The following is a 23,188-nucleotide window of genomic DNA, read 5'->3' as shown; positions in this document are numbered from 1 at the left end:
ACACGACGGACTCTGAAGCCTGCATGGCATCTCTGAAACGGTCTGGGGTGACCCCAGAACCCATTAGCTCGGTTCCTCAACCCCCACCCCCACCCCGGGCTCTGAGACGTTCTCTGCAGAGGCTGGGGATTTGAGAGGGAAAGGTCCAGACCTCTCTCAGCCCGGGCGCGAGCGAGATTATCTCTTGGACAGAGGGATTCCGGGCACCCCACTCCCTCCCCAGGCTCCCGAGCACAGGCCGCCCGGCGCCGGGATTGCTGGCGCGCACCCCCCCACTGCGGAGCGGAGTCGCGCCAGGAGAACGCCCCCACCTGCTCCAGGGAGGGGCGCGGGGAGCAAGGACTGGCTGCCAGCCGGTTTGTTTTTCTCAGCGCCAGCGTCGCCCGGAGCTAGGCGCAGCCTTGCTGCCTCCCAGGAGGCGCCGCCGGGTGCTTAGAGCCCCGGACAGGGATGAGTAACCCCGCACTCCCGGGGCTCCCCGCGAGTGAGCCGGTGTCCCGCCACGTGGCCCCGCGCTGCGTCAGCACATCTGGGGCGGGGCTGCTCATCTGGAGGTGCTCAGAATCGCTCCCGCTCCTGGGGGGGGAAGGGGTAGGGATTGGGGGCTGGGGGTGGTCTATTGGGGCTCTAACACCGTCCTCGGGGCCCCCTGTCGCCCCCCCCCCGCCCCCACAGTTTCAGAACCGAACAGCGGTGGAGGCAAATGTGTTTCTGCTTCCTACTTCGGGAGGGCATTGAACTCACCCGACCCTGGGTTTGGTTGATTTCCTGTTGAAATAATTATATGTTAATTCTGTGCATCCTCTGCCCACTCCACATTCTGTCCTTTTATTTCCCTTGCTCTTGAGGATGGGTCTGAAGTCCGCGCTACGATGACCTTGCAGAAAATTTAGCCCGTCTCATCACCCTGTAACGGGGGTCGGGGTGGGGTGGGGTGGCGTTTGATATCTTCAGGGTCCCAAAGAAGTTCCCGGAATCAGGTTGAAGACAATCCCTCTTACCTTGCATGGGAAAATGAGTGTTGGCCAGGCATGGTCCTTGGCAGTCTCAACGCTGGTGTTCTGACAGACGGCAAGTTTGAGAATAGCCTGGGCTGCAAAGTGAGTCAGTGCTATGTGGTGAGACCCTGTGGAAGGAAGGAGGGAAGGAAGAAAGGAAAGAGGGAGGAAGACAGGGAGGAAGGAGGACCATGCAAAAACCAGGCTGTCTGTTCACGCCTGTCACCTTCAGATGATATCAACACTTGGGAGGCTGAGGCAGGAGGATCACGTTTTTGAGGTAGGATCTTACTATGGAGACCAGGATGGCTTGGAATTCACAGAGGTCCACCTGCCCCTGCCTCCCAAGGACTGGGATTAGAAGCACAACTGTATGTCACTGTAAGAATCGCAGATTCAAGGCTAACCTGGGCTACATCACTGCACCCCACCTCAATTTTTAAAAATTTATTACTTTGTTACATTTTTTTTCCTTAAAACACACCTTCCTAAATTTAATAAAACAATAATCGTGAAGCCCCGGAAAAGGCAAAAATAAGAGAAAATTCCATTTTTTTATGGAAACTCACCTCGCCAAGTGATAGGACTCAGTGTGGTGTCCGGGTTTCACTCGAAGACATCTTTCCTGATGCTTCTGTCCCTCCCCCACCAGCCCATATTTTAGTAGACTGCTTTCCCCAGGCCCAGTTCACACCACTCCGGGTTGTGGTGGAGAGAGAAGGGCTGGTAGCAGTGGTCTGTGTGCGAATCCTCCCTGCCATGTCACAGTCAGAAAGGAGTTTCCCAGCCTCAGTCTCTTCAGCTGTGGTGTAGGGCCGTGTTCTTGGGGGTGGAGGGCTGCTGGCTGTGAACCAGTGCCGGGTGCCCATGTTGAGGGCAGACCCAGACACGTGAGTGATCTGGGCCCGCTCACTCACATGGCACCTGCCTTGGTCTGGCTGTGTGCTTCAGTGGGGACAGTGCTGCCCTTCTGGGTGACCTTCTGCTGTTGGAACAGGGTGCTGCTGGGGCGCCGGGCCTTTTGTGCAGGTTCAGCGGGCCAGTGAATAGCTTGTGGCTCAGTCCTCTGTTCCCAGAGGACCCCTGTCCCTGCTTTTGAGGCCTGACTCATTTGTCACCCTGTGGAACAATAGTCAAGAAGCTCAGGGCACAGGCTGACTGAGGGTGACATCTGTCTTTCATTGTCTTCTGCCCTGATGGGCTCAGCTGAGGCAGGTGGTCCCTATCCCTCTAGGTGCCAGGTGGCCCATCTGGAGGAGCCAAAGGGAATGAGCATTGTGTCCCCGAGGGTGTGGAGTAGGAGATGAATAAAAACAAACCCTAGCTTATCCTGGTGCAGCCACGAAAGACCACCACGAAAGCTGCTTTGAGCTGGGAGGTGGCATGCGCCTGTGATCCCAGCACTTGCGGGGTGGAGGTTGGAGAAGGAGGGGTTCATAGTCATCCTGAGTTCTATGCTGGTCTGGGCTGCATGGAATATTCTCTCTCTTCCCACTCTCTCCCTTTCCCTTCCCCTCTCCCACTGTCTCTTCCCCCAGCCCCCAAGGAGACAAAAAAAGAAAAAGAAAAAAGAAAAAGGAAAAAAAAACCCTTTGCACTTAGATATTAGGGAGGTGAGAAACTAGAAGCCCAGAGAAGTAAAGTGACCAGGGATTTAGATTGGAGTCAGGGTTCAGACCTGGATCTAGGATGTGATTGTGACTGATGAGGTATGGTGTCACCTGACCCTAAAAAGAGGACTTAAGGAGGTACCCTCAGGCCATGGAAGCAGCTGCAGTAAGCTGACCCTGGATGGACATTAAGCATGCTGATATCCAGTGTCTGTGGGTCTCTCTCATCCATCTCCCCCTCTGTGTTCAGAACCCCAGTCTCTTTTGTAGACCAACCTAGGTCGGTCTTAGCTGGGCTCCCTTCTCCTGCCTTTTGCTTTACTTTCCACTCATCTATCTCTGGGCGATCTCCTTTGTGCTCTGTCCTCTGCTCAAGCTCCCTGGAGAGCTCTGGAAAGCTCCACTTAACTTTGAATTTCCAGGGCGCCTCCTAAGCAGTGTGTGCAGCGGCTCTTGTGGGCCTCCACAATGAGCAGACATTTTTATCCCCGAGCCAGACCTCAAGTGCAGCCATCTCCCTGGCAGCTCGTCACCGTTACAGGGTCCGTGTGCATTCCTTGGGCTGCACGAATGTGCTGTGTTGTCAACAGCTACAGCACCAAGGAGGGCTGTGATGTGAGGGCTGGTGGCCTTGATGCCACACTCATTCTGTGGACAGGAGACTGAGGCTCAGCTCAGCGCCTGGGAGATGGAGGAAGGAGGACCTTAAGTCAGGGGAGACTGAGTTTGAGGCTACGAGCAGGAGCCTGTCTCAAAAAGGAAGACAAATCCAAGGTGCAGAGTAAAGATGGATACCCACCCCTCATCCCTGTCTTTCTCTCTGTAATAGCTGGAGGTCTGTCTGTTCTCATCATACACTACCTCTCTGTGGTGCCTGGAGACAAAGCAAGGCTTCACCTCTTGCATAAATGCAGGCGGCGGGCAGAGGCCAACAGCTTTACTGAGCCTCCTGAACCTCAAGGTACGAGAGACCTATGTCTCATGGGTGCTAGTCTTTTGTCAAAACTTTCATAAAGGGCTCCTGGTCTTGGCTTTGGCATATGTGGGCTGGTTGGGGCAGAGCCATGAGCCAAGTCCACACCTCCTTTGGCCATGAATGTCTCAGCTCTTGTCCTTTTATCACGCATAAATATCTTTTTGTAGGAAACAACCCCATGGAGGTGTAATTATCTTGTTTTTTAAAATTAGTTCACAAAGATAAAGGGGTTTGGGGCAGGCAGAATGCCTACCTGGACGTACACACAGACATAGGAAACAGTCACACAAATAAAACTTTTTTTTTTTTTAAAGCTTAAGAAAGAAATAAAACCTCAAAAGAAATGTTTATGTATCCCTTGCCCATGTGTCCCCTCCTTGGCTCAGCCTTCAGAAGGCCAGTGGCTGTGACTGCCCTCAGGCTTGTGCTTCCCAGTCCCTACCCCCACCCCCGGTAACTCCGCCCCTTCTTGTACAGCCTTATCACTGTGCAGTTCTCTTGTTTCACAGGTCCAGTCCAGAGACTTTGATCGTGGTCGCCAAGCCCCTGCAGCGGTGTTAAATGGACATTGTCACATGTCCATTGCCCTAAGGAGATCTTCCAAACCTATCCACACTCAGCCATGGTGAGCAGTAAGTTACTCTCTGTCCCTCTCATTTTCCTTTTAGGGCCATTTTGTATAAATCTGGCCATAACTGCTACTCATCTTCGTAGTTTTTATTTTTAATTTTTGAGAGGGAGAGTCTCATTGTTCAGCCCAGGCTGGCCTTGAACTCATGATCCTCCGTGTGTCAGCCTCCTGAATGCTGGGATTCCAGGATGGCACCACCACAGGAAGCTCTGGGCCTGGCTTTCCTGGGCCTGTGTGGTTTGCCCAGGGTCAGTGAGCAGGTTCTTTTTACTGCCTGCCACGGTGTGGTGGTGCAGCTGGTCTGCTTATCAGGGGTCTGCATGGGACCCACGCTTCCTGACTGGGCGTGTCCCCGCCGGGCTGTATGATGCCTGTGTGTGAGTGCAGCTCATGTTTCTGCATTTATTCTGAAGGCCGGGGAGCCATGGTCTGCATTTCTGAACTTAAGTCACTGATTAATTGGAGAGAATCCAGGCTAAAGCTTCCGGAGTAACAACTCAAGAGTCACACACTGTGCACTGTGCACATGGGGTCTGGCAGTTAAAGCTGATCAAAGCTTTATCTGGCTCCCAAACCCACAGCTTTCTTTCTATGCTGTGAGACTGAATCAGCCTGACCCAGGAACTAGGTTCCCTGTGAACCTCCACAGCCTTCACCATGACCAGGCTCCTGGGTCCACACCCTGTGACAGGGTCGCTGTGGGTTCATTCGCAGAGTTCCGGCCGGTTCCCAGGTGGCAGAAGAGAGGAGGGTATTGGGAAGGTCACAGACACCCTGCAAAGCCGCCTTGCAGATAAGTATCCCTTCACCAGCCCTCTGTGCGAACAGCATGGTCTCTGCAGGTACATATGGGAAAGGGTCGGCTCTGGAACCCCCCAGAGGGAGGGTGGATAGACGTCCGTGACCCTGGCTCCCGAGGATGGCATTTGTAAGCTTGGACAGGCTCCTCGGTCGTCTTGTGGACACATGGGGACCTCCTCAGGGCAGCCCTCGGAACACATTGTCTCCTCTCAGCTCCAGGGTCCTGTGACAGCAGGCTGTTAAGAGCGTGCTACGAGATGTCTCGCCTTCCGGGGCTCGGGAGGACAGAGGTAGCATAGCTGTCAGGGAAGAGCAAACCTGAGTCCTGGGATTCGGGGTTCTCCCTCATCTCCTCCACCGTGGTGACTGCAGCAGTCTGAATGAACCCCGCACCCTCTGCCAAATGTTCTCCGCTGTGAGGGTCATTAAAAGGTGGGGACTGAGGTGGGCAGAAGGGCAGCCTTTCATCTCCCAGCAGTGGCTCCAGTGGCCATTATGGTAACCTTGTGTGACAGGGCAGGGGAGAGAGAGAGAGAGAGAGAGAGAGAGAGAGAGAGAGAGAGCTTGGCACAGGCTTCCAGCAGCCACAGCAGGGCTGAGGTCAGAGTCCTGGCACCTCCTCTGCTGTCCCCAAGCTGCCCTGCTTGCCCTGAGTTTTCCTGGGTCACACAGGAACCCACAATGTACCCATGTTGGTGAAGGATGCTGTAGGTGGCAGGGAAGGAGGAGGCAGATGGCCTCTGGGCCAAGGCAGGGCTTGGGAGTGGTCCTCTCCTGTTTGGGGGTTGGCTGTTGTGTCTTCCAGAGTCGCCCTGTGATGTCTGTGTGTGGGAGGAGCTAGGAGCTGCGGCTGCCAGGATGTCAGGTAAGGATGAGAGGTGTGCTTCCTTCTAGGAGGGTGGTGGTCCTCTGTCTCATGTTCCCTTCTGCCTCTGAGGAAGCCAGAAGCAGATGTGCTCTTCATGGCCTCAGTGGGGAATATGCCCCCCCCCCCGTGGAGGCTATGGGGGTGTCATGCTCTCACACGGATATGAACCTCACCTTCTTTAGGGTGATGCTGGGTGTCTAGGGGTGAACGACAGAGACATGGTCCCATCCTTCGAGATCTTCAAGTAAGAAAAATGTGCCTCACCACAGCTCAGCAAGGGGGTGAGCTCAGTCCTGTGGAGTATACACGTCTCTTTGTGTGGTGTGTGTGTGTGTGTGTGTGTGTGTGTGTGTGTGTGTGTGTGTGTAGGGGTGTACACAGGGCGTCAGCTGAAGCCACTGGGGACTCTGGAGGTCTCCACTCCTCCCGACTGCACTTTACCCCTTGGACCCTGGCCACCTGGGGTCCCTCTGGGCCACCAGTCATTGGCTTTCTGCTCATCTTTGCGTGGCTCCCATCTGCTATTTTTTTTTTTTAATGACTTGCTCTCTAAGTTTATTCTGAAAGATTTATGCCCCAAGATTTCCCTTCTGCCCCATGTGTTGTCTGTGTGTTGGGAGCACAGGACACAGACTAGGGCATCTGGGGTGCCCTCACCTTCACCTTCTTTCATTGCACCCCCCAGATAGCTCTGCAGTCTGTCTCCAGACCCTGGTCAGCTTTGGAGCCCTGGGGATCCCTTGGATTCTGACTTCATGGAACTGGGGAGCAACTTGTCTCCCTGAAGACCCTGTGCTTTCCAGTGCCTGGGATGGAGCCCTCTGGAGAAGAGCCATTCCTGGAAGATGCACGCTTAGGATCCTCCCTGCCTCTGACGGACAGCTCGGGGTGGGAGAGGCTGCAGTTCAGAGCCCTGGGGCCCTGGAGGCTCCTCCTCATCCCATGTGGACTGGAATCCTCCTCCAGTCTATGGAAATGGGGGGGGGAGCTTGTCTCAAAGGATCTGTGGGTAGGGTAGGGACTCCATGGGCATGGGGGAGGAGCTCCTGAGGAGGAGCCCAAAGTTTGTCCTTTCTTTCCTTTTCTTTCTTTCTTTCTTTCTTTCTTTCTTTCTTTCTTTCTTTCTTTCTCTCTCTTTCTCTCTTTCTTTCCTTCTCTCTCTTTCGTCCTTTCTTGCTTGCTTGTTTTTCCTTTCATTCTCCCTCTGTCTGTCTGTCTGTCTGTCTCTCTTTCCTCAATTTGCTGCTTGAATGATGGCTCTGTTTGGGTGCTTTCTGGGTGAGGTTTAGCTCCGTGCTAGTTGTGGGAAGGAGACAGACAGACAGTCCTGGCCTGGGAGCTAGCTCCTGTGCTGTCTAGCACAGGAAGGGACCTTGGAAAGAGAAAGGGGTGCCCTGAGATAAGGACACCCAGTAGGGAGGTTCCTGGCAGACCCACAGCGTCAGCTTCCTCCAGTCACTACAGAATGGGCCGCACCCAGTCTGCGGTTACTGAGGCTCTGCTGAGGACACGGGGCTGCTCAGGGTGCAGCACCCCATCTGTGTTGCATAGCTGCCAAGGGAAGAAGCTGGCACACAGTTCCTGCACCCCTGCTCAGGGTGCAGGGCCCAGCATTCTCTCCCGTCTAGTCCCCGCAGCTGTCACCACCTTCCTGGAGGCGATGGTTCTGCAGTCAGCAAGAGAGCAGTGTGTGGCCTTCTTTGGGACGGGAAGTCTAGAAACAGGAAGCCTTTCATGGGATGGGGGTTGGGGGAAGGAGTTATGTATTCACTTTTCAGCCCAGGCTGTGGGGCTCAGCACCAGAGACTCCCACTCCAGTGCTCGGGGTGGCAGAGCAAGATCCAAGTGCCAGCAGTAGCTTTATGTCCTCAGGGGGCCTCTCTTGGTGTCCAGAGTGAGTAGGCTTCAAGGATTCGTTTCATAAGGGTGACAGTGTTGCTGTTTCAAGACCCAGGCTTAGGACCTCATCTGAGCTTAGGCACAGCCATGATGGGCTTGTCTCGCCAGGCCTTCACATAGGGGCTGTGGGTTGGCCCGTCCCTCTTGGCGGTGGGGAGGACTCTGGCAGGGTGGTCTCACAAACAGGAGTGGCCAAAGCCATCTCCCTTTCAGAATTCCTCACATAGGGACAAGCAGATGAATGCAAGACAGACAGTTGCAGGCACTGTGCCAGGTGTCTCGGGGACGTGGTGGCTGTAGCCAGAGCAGAGCCAGCTCAGGTCTTGCTGTACAAGTCACCTTGCCTCTACCAGCCTTGATTTCCGCTTTGTCACTTGGGCCCTAGGCTGTCCTGGTGGCCCAGGTAGCTCTCAGGGAGGTCCTGTGCCTGGGTCAGTGCTGGGCTCTCAGCAGGTGCTTCCTACCTACAGTTCTGTCCAGTGGGAGTTTAGGGAGTTTAGGGTTAGGGTGCAGCCAGGTTGTGATCTGGAGGCGTTCCTGGCTAGGCCACTCCCATCTTCTTGAGGAGTCTGGGGCACTGGCCAATCTCTGCTGTAGGCTTGCCAGGTTTTCCAGAAGGGGAGGAACCCTGTTTCCTGCTACCAGCATGGAGTCAGTTTTACCTCTTTTCTGTGAGCCGGTTTGGGAAATACAGGTGCTGTCCAGCCGTGCTTCAGACGTTCACAACTTCAGAGAGAAGCTATCCCCAGGAAGGGTTAGACAACGGGCAGTCAACAGGGGCCTGGTGGGGAGGCAGACCCTCAGCTCTGGCACTCTGGAGAGGCTCCTTAGCCAGGCTGACCCGACTGGAGGATGACAAGAGTGTGGCTTAGCTGAGTGCTTTTGGGAAGACATTAAAGCACAACTCAAGTAGGTTAAAAGCAGTGCAGGACTTTCCAGAACCTTGAGAACGCGAATGAGTGCTTCGGATACTCAGGGCGGGGTAGATGGACAAAGCAATTACTCCTGACTTGGCTGGCTACAGAATTCTTTTCTTACCAAACATTGTCTAGAATGCCGGGAGACACAGGTTGAGCTTTAGGAATGCCAAGGTCTATAGATAGGTGGTATGGCTGGGCCGTACTCAGGTGGCCTGGTGTTGCCTGGATGGAAAGAGAAGCTGGAGGGTTGCGGTGGGGGCAGTCAAACCTCGCCTTAGGACTCAGGCCGCTTCCTTGCAGTGTTTGTAGAGGAGGGCAGGGCAGGCCAGCGGTGGGAGCAGCCAGAGACCTGGGAATTGGTGACGGAAGAGATGTCCATTTCCAAGCATGGCAGCTCGGGGTGGGGGTGGGGTGGGGTGGGGTAGGTAAGATGTTTTGTCGAAAGATACTGAGATTGTGTGTGTGTGTGTGTGTGTGTGTGTGTGTGTGTGTGTACAGGCATGTATGCGTGTGAGACAATGCTTCTGGGAAGGGGTTGGCCACAACCAGGCAGGGGGTTTGCACTGAGGATGAGCAGGGCACATTTTCAGCAGAGCTGAAGTGTTTGTGGGACCCTGAGACCCACAGCTTAGAGCCAGAAGCTCTGGGCTTCCAGCAGGGGTCACTGAGGTCAGGCTTGATTCCTGGGGGGGTGGGGGTACTGAGGGGTGTTGAGACAGACCCCCTGCCCTGGTCAGGCCCCATGCCCAGGCTGGTGAGGACAGGAGGCCTGTGGTGGGTGGGGGCGACGGGGGAAGGCTGCATGGTGTGATTAACCTACTAACCAAACCAGGGCTCGGCCAGGACTCTGCCGCCCGCCCGCCTGCCTGCCAGCCCTCGAGGAGACGCCTGGCCCTTCTGTCGACTGACTAATCCACTAACCTGGCCCGAGCATGTCCTACTAACCCCGCAGCAGCCAAACCCTACTAACTTGGCAGCCCAGGGGCCTTCCCAGAGGCCGGGAGGCGGGGCAGACAAGGCTCTGGAAGGCCCTGCCTGGCGGCTGGGGTCTATGTGCAGGCTCATCCTGCAGGACAGGGCATGCTAGGAGACTCACCAACTCTGCCACTCGCTGCTGCCCTCTCTGGGACGCTTTCCCTCCGTGGTGGAATGGGATCCTCCTACTTCCCTCGATGACCGTGGCGAGGCAGCCAAAGTGTGGCCGAATGGCAGGGACTTCAAAATGGAAAAACCAAAACCAAAACATGGCGAGGGCAGGCCGCAGGGTGCTGGGTGATGTGCCCATCCCCTGATCTCGGGTGTTCTGCACACAGACCCTTCTGCCTGGGGCAGACACGTGCTTTGGATCCTTAACCGTCTCTTCCCCTCTTGCCAGCTTTCTCCCTGTAGGCAGCTCTTTTGATTACTAATTGTCTAACGCTGGGGTGCCCTGCCCGCACCCTGCCGCCCAGGAACTAACGGCCCCCCGCTGCCTTCTTCTCTCTAGTGGCTCCTGTGTGTGTCTGCAGACCTGTCGCTGGTGCTGTGCTCTGATCTACTAACACGGCCCTACTAACCAATTTCTTCTCTTACTAACCCAGCCCTGCCGAGCTCTGGGCCTCCCGGGGGCTGGTCCCTCCTTTTGGCAAGCAGATGTCCCCAGGCTGACCAGGCCAGATCTGAGGCAGGGGACAGCTCTATTAATGATGCCCAGAGGAAGAGGAGGAGGAGGCTGTCCTGTGGATGTGGGACGCTGCGCTCCGAGCATGACCTCTGTCCTCTGTGCACAGATCTGGTTGCCACCAGGAGTGGATGGGACCAAGGGAGCCAGCGTGGGGCCTGTAGTTCTGGGCCCTACCTAGCCTGGGCCCTTTCTGATTTAGGCCAGGGAGGAAGGAGTAGGAACTCCCAGGGCCGGCCGTCTTGTACAGGAGCTCAAAGGTGTGTCTCTGAACCTGAAGCCGGTGGAATGGCAAGCCGTATGTGGAAGCTCTAATTGAGAAGTTTTCAAATAGAATCGTGTGAGGGGGGCATTTCCCCAAAAAACCACAAGGCAGAGTCAGGCATTTCCCACATGAAGCCTGAGGAGAGGGACTCTCTCTTAGTCTGAGAAGGCTCTCTTAAGTAGGCAGCCAGCTAGACAGGCTTTCTTACCGAGAGGGGCAGAAAATCTCAAACTGGAAGTAGATTTGGGGCCATTTTCACATAGGAAGTAGGTGTGAGGATATTTTTCCCTCAGGAAGTGTTCAGAAAGACCCTCCCCAGAGGCTGCCAGTTGCCATGGTGCTCACAGTTGGGGAAGCGCCTCCACAGGCCCTTAGGGCTTACAGGAAGGCAGAGGAACTGGTGCCTGGAAGAGAACCCTAGGGGCCCTCGGGCCACTGGGAAGTTACCCCAGCTCCTTGTCCTGTTGATGCCCATCCCTCTGCCCCAGCCAGCCTCCCCCAGAGCCCGCCAGCTGCTAAGCCAGGGCCACACCTGGGGGTGATTTCATGCCTCACCTCCAGTAGGCTTATGGCCTCTCTGGGCTAACCTCTGGCTCCTCTGCACTAACTCTAGCTCATACCCAGCTAACCCCTGCCTCTCCCTGGCTGCCCTAGTGGCTGACCACTTGCCAGCCCTGCCCATCCTGGGGGGTGGGGAGCTCCAGGCTCCTGGCCTGGCTTTGGCCGACTCCCTTGAACCACCCCTTCCTCTGGACTAATTCATGCCTTTCTGGTCTGTTCCTTTTGGCAGAAATGAATGGCTGTGGACTTCTCCCTGACTAACAGGTCTCACACATCTCACTGTTACCACTAACGGCTTGGATGGTGGCATGGCTGGAAAGGGGCTGGCTGACAGAGGCTCTGAGCTTGATTGATACGGGGAGAATGTAGCTAGGGAGAGTAGATCCCATGGCTGCTCTGGGTCAGAGATTCCAAATGTCAATCAAGGTGGTACCCTGGCTGGGGTGTGGCTCAGCCAGAAGAAAGGGTACTGTCTACTGAGCATCTTGGTGAGGTCAGACATACAGCCAGCCTTCTATAGATTGTGGCCACTGGCCCCATCCCATAATCTTACAATCTGCAGGAGCTGTTAGCTCCGTAAACTACAGCCTCAGTTCTTGCAAGCAGAGGCATGCAGGAGCCTAAGACACCTGTCTGGTTTCTTCAAAGAACTTGTTATTGATGGATTCGCTGGGCCCAAGGCCAGGGCCTGTCCTTGTTTAGGAGACTTACGGAGTTCTGGCCGTATGACCTCAAGCTCCAGGCAGAAATATCTATGAGGGTTGTAAATCCTCCAACCCTAGACACCCTAGTGAAATAGCCCAGGCTTTCCCTTTAACTCTTCTAAGGTAGCTCTTTTACACAGGGTCGGTGCACTGGCTGGCAGGTAGTCCGGGACCCCTTAAGGCAAGGGGGAGTCCTCTGGGAACAGAGACAGAAAACCATGAGGCCAGGGGACCCTTGTGGAGCTGTGGGTGACACAGGGCTGAGGTGGGCAAGAGGAGAGCATCTTCTTTCACTGGCTTGGTCTGGAGGTTCAGTGACATGGTTGAGCCTGTCGGCAGCCTCAGGGACAGGTTTCCTGGGTCAATAGGTGCTGGAAGAGCTGCTTTCCTGCTGGCTTAGTGCTGACTGTATAGCCGCCGGTTGTCCTGTAGGCCTCTGGGGGCTTGAGGTACAGAGGAAATGGAGGAGAAGCCCCTGGGGAAGGTGGGTTTGCGCGGAGGCAGGGCTGGGATGTACCTGTTGCTGCCCTCTGGTGGCCAACCAGCTTCATCTCACCCACAATGCCCAGAGAAGGCTGTTTACTCCAAGAACTCCAGAGGCAGAGGCTGGGCAGGGCAGAGCCCTGTCATCAGGGCACCAGTGTGGGCACAAGCTGGTCCTCAGTGGCTGCAGTTCTGTGTGGTGGGCCCAGGACAGAGCAGGGGGAGGGGATCAGGAGAGCTAAGGTGAGGCAGGCAGGGAGGGCTCTCTCGGAAGAGGGATCACGCCAGCTAAACCTTGATATGGTACCAGGAGGGTGGCAGGGCTGGCCTTTTCAGGCTGCCTTTGCTCGCTTTAGCCCAGGTGGGGCAGGGAGGAGCTTACAGTGTGTGCCCGCCATGTTCTAGACAGGGTCAGAGCTTCTGGCTTCCGTCCATCTGGAGAGGAGCAGGGATTACAGAGCTGGCTCTCACCGGGGGACAGAGGCGACAACGAGAAACTTACAGCTTAGCTCAAGCCCCGAAGGTGTGAGTTTCCTCCAGAAGACCTGGAGGACGGTGATGGCGATAAGTGTGTGTTTGTGTGTGTGTGCGTACTTGCTTGACTGTGTGCACATGCATGAGAGAGGGAAGGCAGAGAAAAGAGAGGCGACTAGAGGAAACAGCCTCCAACGGCTCATTCTCATCACCTGTCTCTGGGCTGCATCTGCCCCCATTCCCAGCCCACATCCCATTAAACTTCAGGCTTGTTTTGAGCAGGACCCCGTGGACAGGGACCAGCGTCCTGTCTGAGGAGGTCACAGCCTGCCTGGAGGGCGGAGCCAGCGTGGGCCCTGCCCCAGGGTGGGGCTGGGCAGTGAGGACAGCTTTGGGGTGCTCAGGTTTGGAGCCCTGGTGAAGCCTGTCTGGACTCCGTCTAGGGCGTATTGTTTTGTAACCAGTTCGGCAAAGCTGTCTGTTCCACGTCTGTTCCTGCTGGTGGGGGAAGAGGGGTGCTGAGTGTAGGCCCTGGAAGCCTGATGTATTGAAGACGATCTTTCCGAGGGTCCAGCCACAGTTCCCCGGTCTTTGGATTTTCATTCCTGTAGCTGTTTCTGTGTAAGATGCTATGTTACTATTAAAACCAGTGCACACTGGAGAGCGAGCGACTGGTTTATGGGATGGAGGGATGTCTTGGGGAGGGGGCAATTAGTGGGGTGTTTGCGGCAGGGTGAGCTGTGTTCCCGAGTCGGCTGAACGAAGGAAGCACTTTTTTCTATTAAGACATTTGGGCAAGGTGGCCCAGGAAGCCTGATGGCGATTCCTAAAACCCACAGTAGAAGGCAAGAACTGGCCCCGGAAAGGCTGCCCTCTGACCTCTCCACATCTGTATCCTGGGGTGTCGTTCCATCCTGTGTGTGTGTGTATGTCACACACACACACACACACACACATACACACACACACACACACTTGTACTTTGGAGACGATCTCACTAGAGCGGCTTTAAACTCCTAATCCTCCTGCTGCCTTAGGTTCTGGAGTGTCAGATTACGTGCTGTTAACTGAAATACACACCTGCTTGGCCATCTTCACCACCAGGGAGAGCTCCATGGTATCAAATGCGCCTTCACCAGTGTCAGTAACTCTCCCTTTTTTCTCTGCTCCTTTTGTGTCCAGAGTGAGGTTTACAGAGAGCCAAGCTCTTTTTTTGCTGTAATCTTCTGTCATGTAACCTCCTTGGTGGAAGAGACTTCACTGGTGAGTCTTGGTGGAAGATGCTCGGCTTCTGGCTGTGAAGGGATGCTGGATAGCTGTCACACGCTACCGTTCTACTTGGCAGCACCAGTGACAGACATTACTAGCCGATCATCTATCTCTCTTTGGGAACTTAGGTGTATCTTTAGGATCTCTTTCAGAACATCCTTCTAGGCAACTAGAGTGAGTCGTCTGCGTGGGTGTTTTAAGAACTTTGGTATCGGGGAGTTTGGGTGGAGTCTCCCGAGGAACCAGTTTGAATCTGGGCATGGCCAGAACCATGCTGTGTCTTAGAGGAGAGCTGACTTTCTGTGAGCTGCCTGCTTTGTACAATAGGGACCACACTCTCCTTCAGCCATGGGGGATGTGAAGGTGTCCTGGGGTTCTCCCTGAGGTGAACTGAACTCCTACTGTGCCCCACCAGACGGTAGAATGGGGTCTCAGGCCCTGTGTGGCGGGAAGAACCAGGAAGCAGGGCTTCCCGGAAGAGATCGAGATGAAGCAGCTGCCATAGGCCCCAGCATTTAGGGTGCCTCCTTCAAGGTCTACCATGCAGTCCTGGGGAGATGGAGAACAGGGTGTGGACACTGAGACCGGGCTGGGGGCAACAGAAGAGAACCAGCCGGGCCTACTTCCCCTGGTGTTCAAGGCCCTCGGCTCACCGATGGAGATGACCCACTCAGCGTATCCACTCATAGTCACTGCTCTTTTCCTCACTGTGACAAAACGCCTGACAGAAAGCACCCAAAGGACGGAAACACTTGTCTCAGAGCATTCAGTCTCTCACCAGTTGGCTGCTTGGGCAGAACCTCATGTGGCTGGCCTGTGTTGTTCAGGCTTTTACCTCACAGTTGACAGAAAGCAGAGCAGGAGAGCCACAGGAAGGGGCAAGGCCGGGCCCAGCCACACATCACCCACCTCCCCAGTGGCCTCCCAAGAGTGCACCACGAGCTCAGCTCACACCACTAGCCCAGCGGGTTCCTCCGGGGAGAGCCCCCACAGCCACACTCGGTGGCCCCTGCAGTTCACAACCTAGTCAGGTGAGACCCCTCACTCTGGGTCTCGGTGGAGGTTTGCCAACTGGACACACTGTAGAGTCACCTGTGAAGGGAGACTGGGTCAGGTGGGCCTGTGGGTGAGTCCTGGAGAGGCTGTCTAGATTCTGTTACCCAGCCTCAAACAGGGGGCACCCCTCGCTGGGAGGGTAGAGCCGTAATGCATGCTTTGACCTCTCTGTGCACACGACAGCTCCTTCCTTCCAGCAACGAGGGGCAACCTTTTTTTTTTTTCTTTAAACCTCACAGCAACAGAGACAGAGGTTGTTTGGGTCCCAGGTCCGACTTCCCGTTCAGCACTACCACACACCCAGGACCCAACCGCCATCTTCTCATAGACCCCACACCTCCTGGCTGACTGCTGGTCTCTGTCAACCAGGGGCTCACGGGACACAGGAAGCCCCTGTGTGGAGCGCACAGTCCCGTGGGTGCTTTGAGTGAGATACGGATAAGAAACTGACTTGCCGCAGCAGCGGTAATCAAAGGCCCCTCCCATATTAACAAAAGCCGTGCTTTGTGAAAGTAGCTCTTCTCCAAAGCAGAACGTGTTTGGTGGGGAGATAATGAAAGCTTCTGTAGGTTTCTTCACTGGGTGGCCTGTGGGGAGCCGCTGGTCTCTGACCCTGTTCAGTGTCTCCGGCCAGCGTCCCATGCTGGGTGCGCTTGGGCCAGGGAGATTGTAGTTCATAGGAGTGGCCAGCAGATGGCAGCCTCACACCAACACCTCTGCCCTGTTTTCTGATGGGTTTGGACAGCTTTTGGGGGCAGCTGTGGGGTCCCAGGGCTTAAGGAATTTGAGTGGGGTATGGCATGGGTGGGTGGGAACAATGCATCTGAAGACAGAAACTACAGAAGCGTGTGACAGATGCAAAGCCAGAAACTGCCCTCTGCAAAATGGGCACGCTGTTTTTAGGTTCCATGCTACCAAACTCCTCTTGTTATTTTAATAACAGTGTCCCTCCCCCCAACCTTCTCCCCTGATCCTCAAAGTCTCCCAAGACCCCACTGACTCTCTCTGCCCATTCCCCCTCCAGGCCTGGCCATCTCCTACTCGGTTGACAAGGGGTCATATGCTCTTTGCTAATGTTCCCTGGATCCTAGGCTCAGGCTGAATGGTCGGGACATCCTGTCATCGGATTTTCCCCTGGTCCTACTGCCTCGGGTGTGTGTGAGGGGGGTAGTGCTGCTGGTATTCAGAGAAGGCAAGAAACTTACCCGGAGACACAGAGCGGGAGGATTGAAAAGCTGCTTCAAGATGGCTGCCGGACACATGGGGTGAATGCAGCCCAAATTCAGAGTCTATCTTCTCATAGAGTTTGAGGCTGCGCTGGAGCTGTCACACACCACCACCACCACCACCCAAGCAGACCAGTGGCCGTGGAGGATGAGCTGGGCTGCTCTGTCGGTCCCGTGCCCACATTTCTTGTCTGGGGGAAGGTGGTTTTTTTTTGCCCTGGGACCAATCCGTGTTGGTTATTTGGGTCTTTGATGTTGGCCTCTGATCCTGTGCCCTGTGCCAGCCCCGCCCTGGTCTCCACAGTATAGCAGAAAAGGATGCTCAGCCCTGCTGAGGATCCTTGGGGACCTGCAGGAGGCTTGACATGAGTGTGGGTTCTGTGTCACCCTCACCCACCATTTCATCTGGCGGAACCCCTGTGGCCAGGCATAAAGGGGAGTGGCTGTGGCGTCTCCTTCACAGGTGGTCCTGAGGGAGAGGAGTGAGGGTGACTGGAGAGTCCTGCACTTGGGGAGCCCTGAGCACAGGAGAGGCCCAGGCAGGGGGTGCATCTCAAGCTTTGGGACTGAGTCTTTCATCTACAAAATGGGGACAAAGCCATGCCTCTCTCAGAGGACACGAGGGCCAGAGGATGCCTGCAGCTCACAGGCAGGGAACAGCCAGGCCTGGCTTCATTCCCCACTGTGGTTTCTTCTGGCCCTGGGCAGATTTTTCTTGGCAGCAGAACCAAGCAGAATGGTGGTGGTAGTGGGGCAGGCTGAGGATCAGACGGGTGCTGGGAGACCACATCACCGAGCAAGCTGGCATGCCATCCCTTGCTGGGTCTGTCCAGCTGTGATCGTCTGTGAAGCCACAGTTATGTGGCCTGTTAGTGGCCCATTCCCTACTGGTGCCTGAAAGCAGATGAACAGACTCACCTGAGCAAGGGACTTGACCTAGGAGCAAACCCAGCTTCTCAGGGGACGGAGGCCCTGGTGGGCACCAGGGGACAGACCCACCTTGCTCATCTCCACACACGAGGCCCCATCTGGGAAGGCTCTTCCTCCACAGAGACTGTGGAATCTGAGGAATGTACTTTAGGCAGCAGGCCCAGGACACCAGGCCTTGGATGTATAGGATAGCTGGGGCATTTTCCCAGCAGCGCAGGCTGCTTGACTCATTCCAGACGTTCCCTTCTAGCTTAGGGGTCAGGCTGCAAGGGTCTTAAAACTTTCCCAGGTTCTCAGTTTCTGGTGGACTCTCACAGTCCAGTCTCTGATTTCACTGTCCCCGCTCCCCTCCCCCGCAGCCAGCTCCCTGGGGTCCTGGGACCAGTTCTGTGCTGGGTACCAAGGTGGTGGGAAAACTGCCGAGACTTGTAGAGGCCAGCAAGATGCAGGGCCCAGCCTGGGCTCAGGTGCTGTGCCACAATGGACAAGCCACTTCGCTTGGCTGAGACTCTGAGGCCAGGGTGTAAATTGGTGTGAGACTGTCATCTCTTCATGGGGTGGTTGTGAGGCAAAGGGCACAGGGGTGAAGTTCCTGGTGTGATGGCCAAATGGTTGTCGTCATCCTGTACGTTCCAAAGAATGGCTGTAGCAGTTTTCCTTTATCACAGGACCATAACATTTTCTTTGATTTTTAAAATTACATCTATCTATCTATCTATCTATCTATCTATCTATCTATCTATCTATCTATCATCTATCTATCTATGTGTGTGCATGTGTGTTCAGCTTGTCCAGTGGATTTAACCAGTAAGCCATCTCTCTTGTCTGTGTGACTGTTTTATGGAGGCAGGGTCTCAACTCTAATAGCTCAGGCTGGACTAGGACCCACAGTCCTCCTGACACAGCTTCCTGAGATGACGGGTGTGTGCCATCACACCGGCTAGGTTTGTGACCAGCAGAGGTGAGTGGCACAGTGCTTCTAAGTTGAGGTCATAACATGTAAGTACTTGCCAGAGCATGGTCGCCATGCTGTGGGGAGCTGTGGGGAGCTGTGGGGTGCCATGGGGAGCTGTGGGTGCTGTGGGGAGCCGTGGGGTGCCATGGAGAGCCATAGGGAGTTGTGGGGAGCCATGGAAAACCATGGGGAGCTGTGGGGAGCTGAAGCAGCTGCTCAGAGGCCATGTGAAGAAGAGCAGGAGTCCTCAGGGCAGGCAGAGTCCCAGCTGCACTCACAGGAGCCACTGCCCTCAGCCCCAGGAAAGCCACCCCAGCAGATGCTGTGTGGGACTGAGCAAACTGTCCCCCCTGAGTCCTGGCCCAAGCTGCAGGTCCATACACAATACAGACTAGATGGTTGCTTCAAGCTCCTGACTCTTACATTGGCAGCTGCCACAGTGCCCGTAGGAAGCTCTTTTTACTGCTGGGTTTGGTGACTTGCCTCAGCCCACTGCCATCTTCTCTGTGGTAGGCATTGTTCTTCCCCATCTCGACCGAAGTGGGTTATGTCATTGCATTTCCTGGTTCTGATTTTCCTCACCTCCTGGCTGGTGTCCCCAGATGGCCCAGGCACCTCTGCTTGGGTGGCTCTGTGGTGCCCTCACTGGCTGGAATCCTGGCGCAGAAGGATTGATAAGAGCATCTAGTGCCTTTTCATTCTCCATGATGAAGGCCTCTGCTGAAGGTCTTTGCTTCTCTTTTACGCCTATCTTCTTTGTCCCCCGAGAAGCCTGTGTCCAGCATCCTGCTGACTGACCCAACTGGCCCATTATCTTCTTTGGTTTCCAGAGACAAAGGCCCCACCTTCAGTATTCAGTAGTAACCCCATGGAGACTGAGTGCTAACCATGCTGGCTGCATGGAGGCCTCTAGAACACCGTAGTGTGAGGAAAAGAGCTCTGTGATGTCGACTTGTTTATGTCAACTTGACACAAGCTAAAGTCATCTGAGAGGAGGGAACCTCAAAAGAGAAAATGCCTTTATAAGATCCAACTGTGGGCAAGCCTGTAAGGCATTTTATTAATTAGTGGGGCCATCCCTGGGCTGGTGGTCCTGGGTTCTATAAAAAAGCAGGCTAAGCAGGCCATGAGGAGTAAGCCAGTCAGCAGCACACGCAATGGCCTCTAGGTTCCTGCCCTGTTTGAGTTCCTGTCCCGACTTCCTTTGATCATGGACTACAATATGGAAGTGTCAGCCAAATAAACCCTTTCCTCCCAGAGTTGCTTTGGCTGTGATGTTTCATCACAGCAGAGAAAACAGCCAGGGCAAATCCCGCTGTGGGGATGGATCTGGTGAGACAGAGGGGTCTCAATGAGGCCAGATGAGAAGAGACTTAAGATGTGAGGGTTGAGGGGTGAGTGGGGCTGAGTCATCCAGAGCCTACTGAGGCGTGAATAGAGTTGTTTGACTCTCAGTGTGTCTAGAAGCCATAGCACCTTTGCAGAAAACACAGTGGGTGAGTGCATCAGGCCTTGGGCTACGAAATGAAAGAGGAGCGGGAGGCCAGGAGGTGCTTTCGGTGGACTGGGTGGAAGACAACCACCACGACAGACCTTCCTCACAGGCTCCATCTCCTCCACAGCGGCCCTGTTGTCTCTCACCTTTGTTTTTCTTTCAGATCTGTCCAGCCTTCCATCTGCAGGCCGAGTGCCCCATGATAGCTACGAATGCAGCCCAACACCAAAACCCAAACATATAAAATGGGAGATAGTCTTATGATATTTTGGTAACTCAGTTGTACCCTTTTCAAGTGTGAATTTTGCAGTCAACAAGGTCAATGTCACAGAGTCAAAAGCTTGGGACCCACCTGGTCTTTTCTCCTCTGTCTCTTTTGAGGCAGGACTTTGCTATGCAGTCAAGGCTGACCTTGAACTAATCTCCTCCCTCAGTCTCCTGAGTGTGGGGGTCATGGGTTTGTGCTATGATGCTTGTTAACCTTGTCTCTCTTCATACTCACTGTCCCTGTCCACTCTGGAGGTCCCTGTCCTCCCCTGAGGTAATCACAGCCTCATGGAGTCTGGACACGGGATTTGCATCCTCATTCAGATGCTCTGGCTGTGTGACCTTGGCAAGTTGCTCCCTGACAGCCTCAGTTTCCCCATGTTCATGGACTCGCTGTTGGCTCAAGAAGACAGGGGCCAGTGAAGGATGCCTGCCTGTGCCGTGAGGGATGTTTGAATTGAGGGAGTCTCTCCTGATGGTTTATGCATCTGTGTTTCCGGCAGGCTGGAAGGGCAGGGATTGATGGTGACTGCCATCCTGGTGGCACACCGCCACCACCCATTAAAAGTGACCTTTGGTGAGGCAAACTTCAAGGTCACCTTGGACATGACGGAGATTCAACTTACCTTTTCCCCTGCCTCCAGTGGAGCTGGGACAAGAGTATGGGGTTGCCACGTCTTCATGAGTCTTGCCCCACCCCCACCCGCCAAGTCCGACCTTCAGTCCCAACACAGCCACACATGGCTTTTCCCATGGGGCTGTGAACAGAGATCTCCTCACCACAGATGTCATAGGGCACTAGTGACAGACCAAAGAGACCACTGTGTGCAAAGTCCGGCTTAGGGGACCAGTGAGTTTGTAGGGGTCCCTGGGGAGTGGCCTTGGGCGACTGGTAGACCCACGGCTTCCTGGGGCTTGTGGGTTTGTTTACCTCCGAGTTCCAAGGGGCCTCACTCTTGAGTCTCCCTCAGGTAGGGAAGAGCCTCGCCAGCCCAGAGTCCAAAGAAATCCCTTTGCCCCTGAGTTGATCCCTGTGAGATATCTGGAAAAAAGTCACTGATATGAGGGCTTGGTAACCCTCTTCCAGAAACTTGCCCACAGCAGAGAGTGAGCAAGGCTCCGCCTCTTTAGAGAGAGACCACTTGCCACGAGTTCTGGGGCTCAGGTGTTCTGTGCCACTGATTTCTGAGCGATGCCCCCGCTGGAAGGCCATGCCCAGCGGATGTGTGCTGAAGGAATAAACAAGGTTTTAGGCGGGGATGTGGGGCCTGAGCTTTATCCCGTCCTCATGGAAAGTCCCCACATTCTACACCGGGTCTCGCTCCACCTCTGTGCTCCCAGCGCCTGGGAACCATCTCCACCCACAAGGCATGAGCTGCTTATCAATACACAGTGCTGTGAGAGTCCCCTGTAGTCAGATGCTAACGGAGTTTGCTGTGGGAGTGGGCGGGCCGGGTCACGGATGAAAGCAGAGCCAGCTGATGGTTATGATCGATCGATAACCTATTTATTTCCCACCGTTTCTATTAACCTCTGCGAGCCGATCATGGTTTCAATTTGGAAGGGCTGGGGCCTGCTTTGCTGACTGGACGCGTCTGATTGAAAGCCGGCCCCTGACGTGACCCCGAGGGCGAAATCCAATTAAAATGATTTTCACTTGTAGATTAATATTTTTAGCATGTTCTACACCCTGGGATTTATTATCCCTGGCAGTAAGTAATGTCTTGTGACAGGAGCAGGTGGATTGGCGCTGGCATCAATAGTAGTAGTGATTTGTTGGCTCGCTAGGACCTGGGACAGTTTTGGGGTGGCAGCCAGAGCAGTGCCTGGGGGTACTCTCCAGGCCCGCCTCTCTGACCTTTCCTGGGAGGTGGTTGGATTTGGCTGTGCCTGAGTAAAACATTCTTGGGACTCTGGGCTCCTGAAGAGCCAGTGTGATGTCACGCTTACTCTGTAATCTGCTTACGGTTTGTTGTGCCCTTCCCCAGAGACCCACACTGTGACAGTAGGGGCTGCCATGTTGATGCAGTATGGCCCCGACCCTGAGGGCTGTTCATGGGAACAGAAATGGAAGCCGTTCCAGGCGTGGTCAATGAATGTTTTGTGGGTCCGCTGGTCAGATGAAGTAGGAGTTACTGATGGGCCAGTGTCTTCACTGGGACGTTGGAATGAAGCAGGAAGGACAGGATCCCGCTGGGCCAGTTCAGGGGCCTCAGTGAGTTTCTCCCTCCCTATCCCATGGTGGTGAGCCTGGGAGAGGATGGCGAGGCCACAGAGGCTGAACATGGGTTTTCTGGCACACTCCCCTCCTCCATCTGAGTTCTTTGCCCGAGAGCAGGGTAGATGCAGGCTTCCTGGAGCTCTGCCTCCCTCTCCTGGTTATATGACAGCTCTCTGCAGCTCCCCTGTGTCAGTGAACCAGACCGAGCCTGCTCCTTCGACCCGAAGTGGCCCAATCATTTAGAGCTTAAGGAGTGTCCAGAGCAGGCTGGGCGCTGGTGACTGAGTTAAGCTCAACATCCACAAGCCATTCGTGATGATGCCTCCACCACAGGAACAGTACCGACAGGGGCGCTGGCCAGAGTCCCAGCAGCCCCAACACTGCTTCCTCCAGAGGGAACGCGGAGCACCCCTGTCTGTCTGTCAGTCAGTCTGTCCCACTATGCTGTCCTCACCATGGGAGCGCCAAGCACATGCCCACTTCACAGATTAGCTTCACCTCATGGTTTCTTTGTGCTTTGGGGGCGTGTGTACCTACCTAGCACACCGTGCACGTCCAGTACAGCTCTGGAGACAGCAGGTTCCACGCCGCATGTCAGCCATCTAGAAGATGTTTGCCTGGCGGGACGGGAACTGTATGCCCATTGACCTCCAGTCATTTCGTTGGAAGCGGGTTTTTATGTGCTCTGGAGTCATTTCGTTGGAAGCGGGTTTTTATGTGCTCTTGATTCATTTCATTGGAAGCGGGTTTTTATGTGCTTCTCAGTATTTTGTTGGAAGCGGGTTTTTATGTGCTCTGGAGTCATTTTGTTGGAAGTGGGTTTTTATGTGCTGTTGAGTCAATTCGTTGGAAGAGGGTTTTAGGACAAATTTAGTCCTCACCTATGACACCCGTAACATCTTGAGTAAGAAGTGTCCCC

At 54.8% G+C, this 23,188-nt stretch overlaps 1 long non-coding RNA gene across 2 annotated transcripts in view; it reads left to right on the top strand.

Annotated features, from left to right (window-relative positions):
• The window catches only part of LOC129675807 (uncharacterized), a 14,445-nt gene extending 936 nt beyond the window's left edge, over positions 1-13,509 (top strand). The window contains exons 2-6 of one of the 2 annotated variants that reach the window (XR_008719991.1): positions 3,438-3,569; positions 4,094-4,216; positions 4,930-5,881; positions 6,067-6,165; positions 6,570-13,509. This is a non-coding gene — a long non-coding RNA (uncharacterized LOC129675807). The remainder of the gene's footprint in view (positions 1-3,437; positions 3,570-4,093; positions 4,217-4,929; positions 5,882-6,066; positions 6,166-6,569) is intronic. The other variant, XR_008719990.1, reaches the window with a different exon arrangement.
• Positions 13,510-23,188: the final 9,679 nt, after the last annotated feature.

This window comes from Psammomys obesus, unplaced genomic scaffold (assembly GCF_907164565.1).
Source record: "Psammomys obesus unplaced genomic scaffold, mPsaObe1.curated_primary_1811, whole genome shotgun sequence".
NCBI classification, from domain to species: domain Eukaryota; kingdom Metazoa; phylum Chordata; class Mammalia; order Rodentia; family Muridae; genus Psammomys; species Psammomys obesus.
This window is presented reverse-complemented; position numbering and strand designations above follow the sequence as displayed.